Source organism: Hetaerina americana, unplaced genomic scaffold (genome assembly GCF_022747635.1).
Source record: "Hetaerina americana unplaced genomic scaffold, ioHetAmer1.1.p SCAF_98, whole genome shotgun sequence".
Taxonomy (NCBI): Eukaryota; Metazoa; Arthropoda; class Insecta; order Odonata; family Calopterygidae; genus Hetaerina; species Hetaerina americana.
This window is the reverse complement of record NW_027287627.1, coordinates 287534-299551: the sequence shown is the minus strand read 5'-3', so window position 1 is coordinate 299551 and position 12018 is coordinate 287534. Positions and strand designations below refer to the sequence as shown.

General features: G+C 32.5%; 1 long non-coding RNA gene across 1 annotated transcript; it reads right to left on the bottom strand.

Moving 5' to 3' along the window:
• Positions 1–5044: 5044 nt before the first annotated feature.
• LOC139699903 (uncharacterized) lies at positions 5045–11166 on the bottom strand. Its single transcript, XR_011703628.1, has 3 exons — positions 11084–11166; positions 9969–10092; positions 5045–5084 (listed from the first exon to the last, which is right to left on the bottom strand). It is a non-coding gene; the product is annotated as an uncharacterized lncRNA (long non-coding RNA).
• Positions 11167–12018: the final 852 nt, after the last annotated feature.

The following is a 12018-nucleotide window of genomic DNA, read 5'->3' as shown; positions in this document are numbered from 1 at the left end:
TTCAATATCCTTGGCTAGCATTTTATTCACTTTTTTGAGGGTTCATTTTGGTATAAAGGCAGTTTCTTTGTTAGTGTTTAGTCTGCAAACCATGCAATTTTATAGGTGCTTTGGGCTGAAACCATCAGATTGACCTGAACTCTTACTTCATCATTTCTTCCTTCTTTAGATGTTTTGCAGCAGTTTCATCTCAATCTACGAGTGAATTACTCATTTGTTTTCCTTTCTGTCCACTTTACCTTCTCAAAACCAACATTTCAAAAGCATTTCAATGATTATGTTTCTGAGCAAAATGAAATCAAAGCTAAATTATCCAGTCACTAAAATTAATAATGGCTTGTTATATGAAAGGGTTCATTGTCTGAAGTGCCTACAATGCCCTGCCTTCTATATTGTACAATGTACCACAACCCTTCATATTATATGCAATAACTACCTCAAGACTCATTCTGGAATTCTTCCATTGGGATACTTCCAATCCTAAAAAAATCCCCAGCTCCTTTGATAAATACTATAATATCTCCATTTTAGTATTTCTCTCATCCTTAGACCCTCAATTTAAAAATATAATTACTTATTGATTCTTCAAATACCCAGGTGTTAATGTTAGTTATTAATTATCTCAATCTTAACTCATGTCCATCTTTTATCTGCAGAATAGATTAATGCGACTTCCGAAGGCAATATATAATTGTAAATACATATTAAGTGAGTACAGGGTGATGAGTGTATGGCAACCATTGAACATTCACTTCCTTCTGGGACAAACATTGCCTTGGCAGAATACTTATGGAAGACATTGGAATGCAGATGATTGACTGATACCTGGGCTCATGTCTGTTTGAATAACTTTGGCTTATCCACTGTTGAAATCATTAAATTGATGTTAAAAATGTATTCATTCATTTTTGTTTACCTGTCATTTTCAATGAAAAGTTCTCTTTAAATTCGGGTAATAATGTCTTTACCGTGTTTTTATTTTACATAATAGAAAACTCTGATGTATGGATATCCATTGAATAAATATTTGAAAAAGAATAAGTCTATTTTTTGTAATATATTCTTAGAGAAGTCCTGTTACATTGATTTGTGAGGATAAGTATATTAAACTGTACTTATTGCTTCCATAGCAAGTATTTTCAACTTAATTTCCAAGTTGTAGTTGATGGGTCATTAAGCTTGTTTTTAGAGAGGAACTGTTGGAACCTAAATGATCAGTAGGAAAAATGTGTCATTTGAGTTTGATTTCAGTATGGATTATTTTAAATATTCTTATTTCAATTTCTTTTTTTTTCTTCGATAAATGTATTTCTTTGAAAAAGGGAAATGTCCTTCCTTTTTCCTGTTTTAAGATGGCATCATCCATCATTTATTAGAAATGGAGGGTGCAATTGCATGACCACTGGAAGAAAATGGAAGAATATTGACAGAAATCAGAGGCTTTGAACAGTTCCCTTGCATACAATGCAGCTTTGCCAGCCTGAGTGAAGGACCTGGAGGCTCAACTCCAGAGGAAGGTGGCCACGCAAAGGAAACTACAAGGGACAGTGAAATATTCGTCTGAGAATTTAGAAAGTGAATGCTGTCAGAAAAAGCAGCTTGTTCTGGAGAATGAAGTGTTGAATTGGACAATTAATGAGAACAGTAAGCTAATGGCATCCTAATCTGGGCAGTTGGACAAGTCGTCATCTATGACTGGCTCTATGATGGCATCATTCAGCCCCAGCAATGACTGTTGTGGTATTTCCACCTTGGCATTTGTCCTTGGAAACCCTGATCAACCACATAACTCAGTGACTTGGGTTGCGCAAATAACATAAAAGGTATTAAACTTCGATCAATATCATGGTATAAAATTTCATCTGCACGTGTTGGAGAGGGCAACTTTAAACCAAAAATTTTAACTTGTATATATTCAAGTTCAAAATTGTGTATATGCTCTCTGAAAGGCTCCTACTTCATAGATACCCTATAAAAAACGAATTTTCATAGTGAAAATGAGTATCCTAATATCTTATTACTAGCTTTGGAATTACCTCAATTGATCTGATTATGAAGGAAAATGTTTTTAAAGCTGTTTACACCTGTAAATGTGTCAAAGTCGTTTATCTGAAAACTTAAGACTGCTGTTATCATTATGAAATTCTCAAGTGTGTGTTACAGTAAGATTTTTAAAAAATGAGGATTTTCGAGAAACTAACAGTCATGCAGCAAAGTTTTTTAAATCATAGATGTCTGAAAATTAAAATTTTTTGATTGGTAAAACTTTCTAATAATCTGATATAATAATGAGTTTACTCTGGGTGGGTTTTTGAATCTCTTTAGGTGCGTTTTTAATTAGATACATGAGAATAGGTTATAAACTAATGCATACATGTTTGTAGACCATGTTTAAAATGACCTTCAGGGCCATATGTTTAGGTAACCTTTTTTCATATTATGCATGCAAAATATTTTGGTAATTACATTCATAGAGTATATTATCAGGAGTATCTTATTCAAAAACTGATTCAATTAGTATGGAAAAAAATCTAAACCTTATGCTGTTATCAAGTTTCAGAGAACTAGAGAGTTATTGAATTGAGGATGAAGTTTTTTCAATGATGGTGACAGAATACAGTTGCTTTCATGAGGAAAATCCTCATTAAGAAGAGAATTCTCCTGAGAGTATGAAAAGGCATGATTATAAGGGATAAGTATAAAAGTTCTCAACTTGACACAGGAATGCAATTTCAATCAGAGAAATATTTATGATTCCTTTCTGGATGCATGTCTGTTTAGTTTGAAAGGCAAGTTCCAAATTTTTCTCTCAAATAGTTTTTTTAAACATATTGTCCGAGTACATGTCTTTTGGGTTTCTGATTAAAATGGAGAAACATGAATTTCTTGCAGTAGTGAAATTCTTCTTTTTAAATGAATTAATTCCTCAGGAAAGTTACTTGAAGTTTATGAAAGTGTAAGGGGACCAATTCAATTTCAGCTGAAAAAAACTGAGATGCTGAAATTTAGCAGGGTTCCAATATCCCTTTGAGCTGACCCACAAGATGGAGAGCCATCAAGTGCTACAGTACAGAAAAATGTCAAACAATATACAAAATATCAGGTACGACATTAAACGATGAAAGGGGCATGAGATACCTTTTACCATGAGGATAGCAAAAGAAAAGTTATAAAATGACGCACTTTTAAATATAGATGGGTAAGCTGTAGGCAATGTGAGTGCTGCATTTGTTAAAAGCTTTTTAAAAGCAATTTCCCAAACAATGTTTTCACAGATTTAAGACATAACCGATATATTATCAGATGGCTTAGTGCCAAAGAAACCAATAGTGAACACATGGTTTAATAGCAGGGTATTTGGGTTAATAAAGTTTTAAATGTTTCGATGAAAAAAACTTCCTTCATTAACTCCTATTTTGATCCTATTCCTTAAACCATGTGCTTTGGACTGAAATATATCAAAGCCTCCTTATCAAGAAAGCAAATTCCACAGAAAGTACCTCCATTCTAATCTATTTTCATATAGAAACATATATTCACAAATCCTAACATCCTGACCTACTTCCCCAAAGACAACAAATGGCCAGGCAAAGTGAGAATACAACTTAACTAATACATTCAAAACCCAAGGTATAAACAACTTATTATATGTATTCCTAATTGAGTAATATTTCTTCACCAACTACCACCAAATGATTCGAACATAATAAGATATTGTTGCTATACTTAATAATATTGAAATGAATGATAGTCAAATGAAAATGTCCATAACTGATAATTTTTATTCAAAGAAATTACACAAAACAGGAAAATGATGTCACATATTTACAAACTTGAATTTAATATATTATAATGATCTTTGGTAGTGATATATATTTGCAAATAATGCTCATATAACTAAATTATGCATGTTTAATTAGAGCACTTCTGTTTTTTACTCTTTTCTAAGCCTGCCTTTATTCAATGATGATACTTTGTTGTTGAAATTCTGACAAACATGTAACTCATTTATGTGGGCTTTCACATGTATGTGGCTGTCAATAAGGCTCCGGTTATGAGCATGAGTGAATGATTTTGAATATAATTTACACTGCTCCTTCATTATTTTACAGTGTGTGACTTCATGTGTGACTGGAGATTATTGTTCCGAATGAATTCTTTAGAACAGATGTTGCACCTGTGTGGCTTTTCACCAGTGTGTGTCATCATGTGCCTCTTCAGATTAATATTCAGCGCAAATGCTCTTGAGCATATCTGACACTTGTGGTTCTTTTCTCCAGTGTGGGTCAACAAGTGCATCTTTAGATTATTACTCTGTGAAAATGCTCTTGGGCACATCTTACATTTGTGCCTCTTTTCACCAGTATGGGTCAACAGGTGAATTTTTAGATTATTATTCAAAGCAAATCCTTTAGAACAGATCCCGCACTGGTATGACTTCTCACCAGTGTGTGTCAACAAGTGTCTCTTTAGATTACCATTCAGTGCAAATGTTCTTGAGCATATCTTGCACTTATGGCTCTTTTCTCCAGTGTGCGTCAACAAGTGCATCATTAGATTACTTTTCTGCGCAAATGCTCTTGAGCATATTTTGCACTTGTGGCTTTTTTTACCTGTGTGTGTCAACGAGTGCCTTTTTAGATCAATACCCTGAGTAAATGTTCTTGAGCATATTTCACACCTATGTGGTCTTTCTTTAGTATGGGCCAAAATGTGCCTCATTAGATACTGCTTGTGAACAAAACCTTTCAAACATATTTCACATTTAAACGGTCTTTCTGCAGTATGTGAAGACCTGTGGATTATGAGTTGACTCAAAAATAGAAAGTTTTTGGTGCATAATTCACAAGGGTACTTATTTTTTGCAGGATGCACCAAGTTGATGTGCCTTACAAGGTCATTTTTCCTCTCAAATGACTTTGAGCAAGAGTCACAATTGAATTGTGTTGCCTTCCTAACATGCACACGCAAGACATGATCTTTGAGAAGGTCCCTTTGTGCAAATTCCTTGTAGCAAATTTGACAAGAATGCAATAAAATGCCTCCTGCGTCCTTCCCTGCACCATCTTGTTCCTTGCAATTATCTGAAAGATTTGAAGAAAAGGAATCTTATCAATGAAAAATTATATACCTGCAATGAACAAGTTTGTTATCTCCAATTGGTGGTAAATAGACTTATAAACATGAAAAATTATCAAAAAAAGGGTTCAAAGCCATCATGCATTACATTTCCATAAATGTTTACTTGATATGATCAAATGCCTAGAAAATAAAATTTGTAAAAGGATTCAAAGAAGGGATAGGAATATTTCCTGTTTTAAAATAATGGAATTAAGAAAAGACAAATTTATAAAGAAAGGGAATTCTTTTCCTGGGGAATAGAAAATTAAATGAAATTAACTCTGTTAGGCTTTTCTTTACCAAAAGCCCAAAGTCCAACAATAGAAGTTAAAATACCAAAATTACAAAATGTAAAATAGGAACGAAGAGAACGACTATCTTTTTATATTTATTGATTAATAAAATCATCAATTCATTCATGGACAAATTACTAATCACGTAAAATGGTCAATTTAGTGAGTGATAAAGTCATTTACCTCAAATAATTTGATTTATACTAAATTTATTTATAACTTCTATTTAATTATGTGAAAATACTATTAGTATGGCAATCTCCAGCCGACATTTCCAGCTGACAAATATAGTGCTCTTAAAATTACTTTTATTTATAATTTTTATTTAATTTATCTAAAAAAGACCTTTCACATTTTCTGGCTTAACATTTCCTATATTGGTCCTTTAGATTGCTAGAACTTTAAACAACAAATATATTTTACACAGGAAATTTAAGAAAGAAAATAAAACCCCTACTTTAACTTTTCTATCAATAAAACCATTTAAAAACATATTTATCACTAAAAAGGGAAATTTATTGTTAGGTTTATGATCAGAAAACAAATTTTATGTTACTTCTTTTAAACAAAAGAAAATATCAGTGTATAATATGTGAAAAATTCTTTTGGGTTTAAGAGAAAATTATAATGAAACAAGTTATTATTACCAAATTTAAGTGTCACAAAAAGTTATGCGGAACAGCTGTTGCTAGCCGCTTGCTAGCTTTTGCCATGATCAATTGTGAGGCACTTCTGTCATGACTATTTCAAATTCCAGCATTAATTGTGCTCTTGTTTTAATCATGGGCAGATAATTCTGACTCAATTACATGGGCTACTTTTATAAATATAAATAATAAATTACATTTACTATAGCATTCTTTTTCTTGATATTTTTAAAATCAAACTATCTTGCAATAAAATAAATAAAGGACTAATTCTCAAAATTACAACCTCAAACTGATCAAGCTAAGAGTATAACTTAGCTTGATAAAGCAAAAGTTAAACCATACCAAAATAAATAATGAGGACCTTAGAATTAACAATATGTTAGTAGCTACTAAACCTACTTTTAGCTGCAATAATATTATCCCACAAAAATTATCAGAGTAGGGATAAAATTTTTGATTTTTTGTGACTTCATGTTACATCATTATTGGGCACTCTGGTTCAATTATGAAATTAGGTACTATGGAAAGATTTGGACCAATTCCGGGCTGATATTTTGCTTGAATTCAATAAATGAAATAAAATATATTACGGTGCTAACTTTTTAAAATGTAATTATTTCTCACAAGGACTTTGCTAAGGACTAAGATGTTAATTCCTGAAAAAAACAGAAACTAAATAAGCAAAGAGGAAATATTAAATTAAGAATGTAAGCCATTTCTATAAAAGGAAAATGTCTGAAACAATTAAAGAGTATGATCTTGTTTTCATCATGGGCAGATACTTTTGACTCAATTACATGGGTTACTAAAATGAATCTAAATAATAAATAACATTTACTATAATATTCTTTTTCTTGATACTTTTTAAATTTCATCACCTAGCAATAAAATAAATATAAGACTGATTGGCAAAATTACAACCTCAAAGTGACCAAGCTAAGTGTACATTAAACCATGCCAAAATAACTCATTAGGACCTTAGAATTTATACTATATTAGTAGCTACTAAACCTACTTTTAGCTGCAATAACATTATCTCACAAACATTATAACAATAGGGATAATATTTTTGATTTTTTGTGACCTCATATTAGATTATTATTTGGCTTTCTGGTTCACTTGTGACATTAGGAACTATGGAAAGATTTGGACCAATTCCAGGCTGAAATATCTGTCGAATATAGGAATTGAAAGATAATATATTAAGGTGCTAACTTTTTAAAAGATAATTATTTCTCACGAGGACTTTGAAAAGGACTAGAGCCTTATTTCTCAAAAAACTAGAAATTAAATAAGCAAAGAGGATATTTAAAATTAAGAATGTAAGCAATTTCTAGAAAAGGACAATATTTGAAACTATTATGTTTTCATGAAAGAAATTAGTGTATATGGGAGCAATGCTCTAGTTCCAGGTCTTAAAGTTGGAGTCCTGGAACTAATTAAAAAGGCTTATGCAGGGGATGTCTTAAGCCTGAGAAGTTTCTAAGTAGCAAAAAATAGCGTGACAATTTAATAAAGATAAGGGCCATGTAAGACATCAGATGACCACTCAAACTGATTCTGAGCTGTCAAAAATGAAACTTTTTTTCACTCTGCTATGCATTTAATAACCATCCTTATTAGTAAAGAATCCAGCCTTTTGGGTAGAACCAACATTAACAGTTTAATGAGGATCTTGTTTTAAGGGAGGTATGTGCAATGTTGGTGACAAAAGTCTTGAGCAAGGAACAAAAATAGAAAGAAGCTTCTGACATAATTTGCCATTACAATGCTCTAATAAGCCCTGACCTTGCTCTACTGTCCCTTTTCTTGTATTTGAAATAAAAAGGCAGATCAAAAGATATCAATTATACTCCAATCTAACAGTTCAAGTACTGATGACAAATGCTGAAACAATATTTTAGAAAATGATATTCAGTGGACTTTTGACAAGCAGCAGATAAGGTATACAAGGTATATTGATGCAGGATCAACATATTTTTAATTTATTTAGGTAGCTGTGTGGATACAATTATTGGTTTTTGAGTTTTAGAGCCAATCATAATACCTATTATATGGATCCTGCATAATTTTTTACCCAAACTCCCTAAAGAGAATAATCAAGGGTTACATATTCAAAAAAAAATGTTGGAATACCTTTTGAACAAACTTTTCTATAAATTAAGACCGTAATAAATAAACCTGGAATTAAATTGATCAGTGCACTAAAACCCTGAAAAGGGAAACTTTCAAACTGAGCGAGAATGTTCAAAATTTCAATTACAATCTTGTTCAAAAGCAGTGAAGGTCCTTGACTGTTAATCTGAAATTGATTAGAAAATGAAAAAAGGCAACCATGGAATATTTGTGGTTCAACATATGTATCAGATTGGTACTCAAATTATTAAAGTTTGAAAACAAGAGGGACTTAGATAGTAACAACCTAAGTCAGTGAAATGAAATTTATTATATGCATTTTATTTTGTTTATTTTTAGGATTTTTGCCCAGCAAATGCCTGAAAGAGAGCATTTTATGTGTCAACATGTTCTGTTACAGTTTTTCTTGGGATCAGAAGCAAAAGGATAGAGAGTAAGGCATTCAATTACTTAGAGGATGATCAGTTTGGGTAAACCAAAGGAGGAGGTACATGTGATGCCATTGCAGTAATGAGATTATTAATCAAAAGGAATATAGAACATGACCAGGTGTAATGCCAAAAATGGAGATAGATTGGAGGGAAATGAGGCTAATCTGCAACCTGTTCATTTCCGAGACTGCTCAGGTGCAAGTAAGGAATGAGGAGTCCAAATGGGCAGTGTTAGGAAGAGGTGTAAGGCAGGGTTGCCCATTATCACCATTGCTGTTCAACATGTATGCAGAGGAAATGATTAAAGAGGCATAGGAAGAACTCGAGGTAGGAATGAAAGTGGGTGGGGAATTCATAAAATCAGTTAAGTTTGCTGATGACCAAGCTTTAGTTCGTCTGTCAGCCAAGGGGCTGCAAGCATTGATGAGTGAATTAGAAATTCAGTGTGACAGGTATAGGACGACAATCAATATTGATAAAATAAAGGATATGCTATTTCCTAGAATGAAAAAGGCTAAGCTTAACATTAAAATATGATGGCAAAAACTAGAGCTTGAAAAACAGCTAACGTATCTCAGTATTGTTTGGACCAACACAGCAAAAGTAATAGGGACATAAGGATAAGAATTGCATCAGGTGAAGGGATGTTCAGCAAGGACATTATGAATGGACTCTTTAGGAAACTTTGATATGGAGGATAGCTATATACATTGCAGAAACGTGGTCATTGAAGCAGGAGGATAGACATTGACTGAAGGATTTTTAAATGTGGGTATGGAGAAGAATGGAGAAGGTAAAATGGTCAGAGAGGAAAACAAATGATGGAGTTAATATATGCTGAAACATATGATGGAGTTATTATATATATAATAATGCATATTGTTATGGTATATTGGGCAAATTAAGAGGTTTGCTGGGAGATATCTTTTGGAGGGAGGAATGGTTGCTGAAGGGGTTATTGACTTGCAGCCGGATGTTGAAGACTAATAGAGGGTAGAATGTTAGGCAAATGAGTAAGGGGAGGAACAGAATTGAGATATTAGACTGGATGATGGGAGGAAGAAAGAACTCAGAGCTGAAGAGGGACCTGATATAGTGTAAGATGTAGTTTTTAGCTGGGGTCAAAATTATTTAATTGGTATTTATGTCTATCCATAAACCTGCCTTGACTGCTAGATTACCTGACAACAATAATAATTCTGTTACAAAGTTATTCTGTTTTAAATATTTTCCCATCAATTTTTGTAATTAGTGATAACATTGTATCTGACATTTTAGGTATTTCTAAAATATGCAAAATGCAAAAGGAAGACTACAGAGTGTCCAGCTCCACTCACCTTGTGCCTTTAACTGTTCCGATGTACCTCCTCTCATCACTTGCAAAGTATCATCATTACATTCTTCCTTATTATCTACTCCTTCATCAGATATTAAATGCAATTCTAAATCTTCTAAATCATTCTGAAAAATACCAACATAACCAATGTAGATTGCATCCATGTAAAACATAAATAATATGCCCAAAAAACTTTCAAACCTAATCTATAAAATTATACAAGGTTTAAAATTTTACATTTCAATTTAAATTAATAATTTAAGCATGTATTTATACAGAACATTAGTCTTAATTCCTTCAAAAGCATTAATATTTTTCATTTAACATTTTAACATCAAATGATATTGCCAGTGTTTCAATTCAAGTTTAGAGAAGGTAAACTATAGAAGAGCTTACTCTTAAAATATAAGTAAACCTTTGATATCCATGGATTAAAAATATAAAATGAAAATATTTAAATACTGTTAACAAGAAAATGCCTCAAATTGTGAATAATAGTTTTGGCCCACCAATTAAATTAAATAACATATGAAATGCAGAGAGTAGGTCTGGCGACTTATTGTTCTCATAGCAATAAGATTCTTTAACAAACTATAAAATGTCATCACATTGTCTAATTGGAATCATGATCTTCTTCAAGAAATTAACCTGGTCATTTTGAACATTGACAGCCCTAATTGATTGCTGAAAATTCCTATCAAGAGCTCTCTTCATCTATTATGATAACAATGCCAAGCATACTCATTCTTATCTATTATGACAGATGGTAAAAATTTCAAAATAATTTAATAAGGAACAAATATCTTGGGAGCTAATTTCTTCAATTACAATGGTGCTTAAATAATTTAGTAGTCCTTCATTTTCTTAAACACAGAACATTTGATACTGTTAATAGTTGAATTAAATTAAAGTATGATTCAATAAAGTTAATACAGATTTTTTATGCCAGTCCTCATTTAAAGAAAGATTAATCCATGCAGAACCACACGGAAGGCCATTTCATCTCATAACACTACCTAAGATTGAAAAGCCCTGCACTCAGGATATAACATAATGCATATTGTTATGAAAGAGCATTGGTAATGAAAGCAATGCATAAAAGCTTTCTTCCATTACCTGAATCTCAACTTCTTCACAGTTATCATCATCCATCAAATTCACATTAGTGTTGGCTGAACAAATGTCCTCTTCCTCAATTGATGACTTTTGTACTGAATGGTTAATAGCTATCGTTGAACTACTCAATGCCATCAAAATTCTTCTTTTACCATTCACTAAATCAACACCATGGCTCTCTGAATCCTTCTGAAGGCTTGGGAGCACACACAGCTCCTTAATAAACATAAATAATCATAATCAACACCAAGTTGTTTGATAGGTAAATATAAAGTTCACCTAAAAATAAGCCTTATATAGGCATTACTTAAAATTATAATATTCATAGGCACATAATAGAGAGATAATAGACTTTCCATAGGTTACATATTATTTCTGAAGGAGGTTCTGCGCTAAACTTATGGAATTTTTAACACCATGCTTTGTTGAGAAACTGGAAACCTGTCTAAATACGGTATTCATTTTTGTGGCCAATTTATAAGAGGGTGATCCTATGCAAGAAACTACAGGTCGTATGGGTGTTCCATCCTTATGGACTTTAGGTAGTCCGTAAAACCTAGGGGGTTGGGGGTTCATCTGGAGTAAGTACCTAATCTCACTATCTTTGAACAGTGTTTTGCAGGCAGAGAGGGCTGACTTCACACTATTATGAAATCTGGCTGTAGGGTCTCGAGGAATTAATACAAAAGGATTATTAGTTAACACATCAATACATTTATCAACGTATAAGGATTTGTTTAGGATCACAACACTGTTCCCTTTATCGGCTTTTGAAATAATAAGGTCTTCATCTTCGATCTTGGATTGGATGGATCTTAAAACTTTCTTCTGTAAGGTTACCTTTTTGGGTTGTACGGTGTCCAGGTCGGTAATTCGCGAGGTAATGATATCGGCACAGATTTGTTTTAGGCCCACTTTCTCTTTACGGAGGGAAA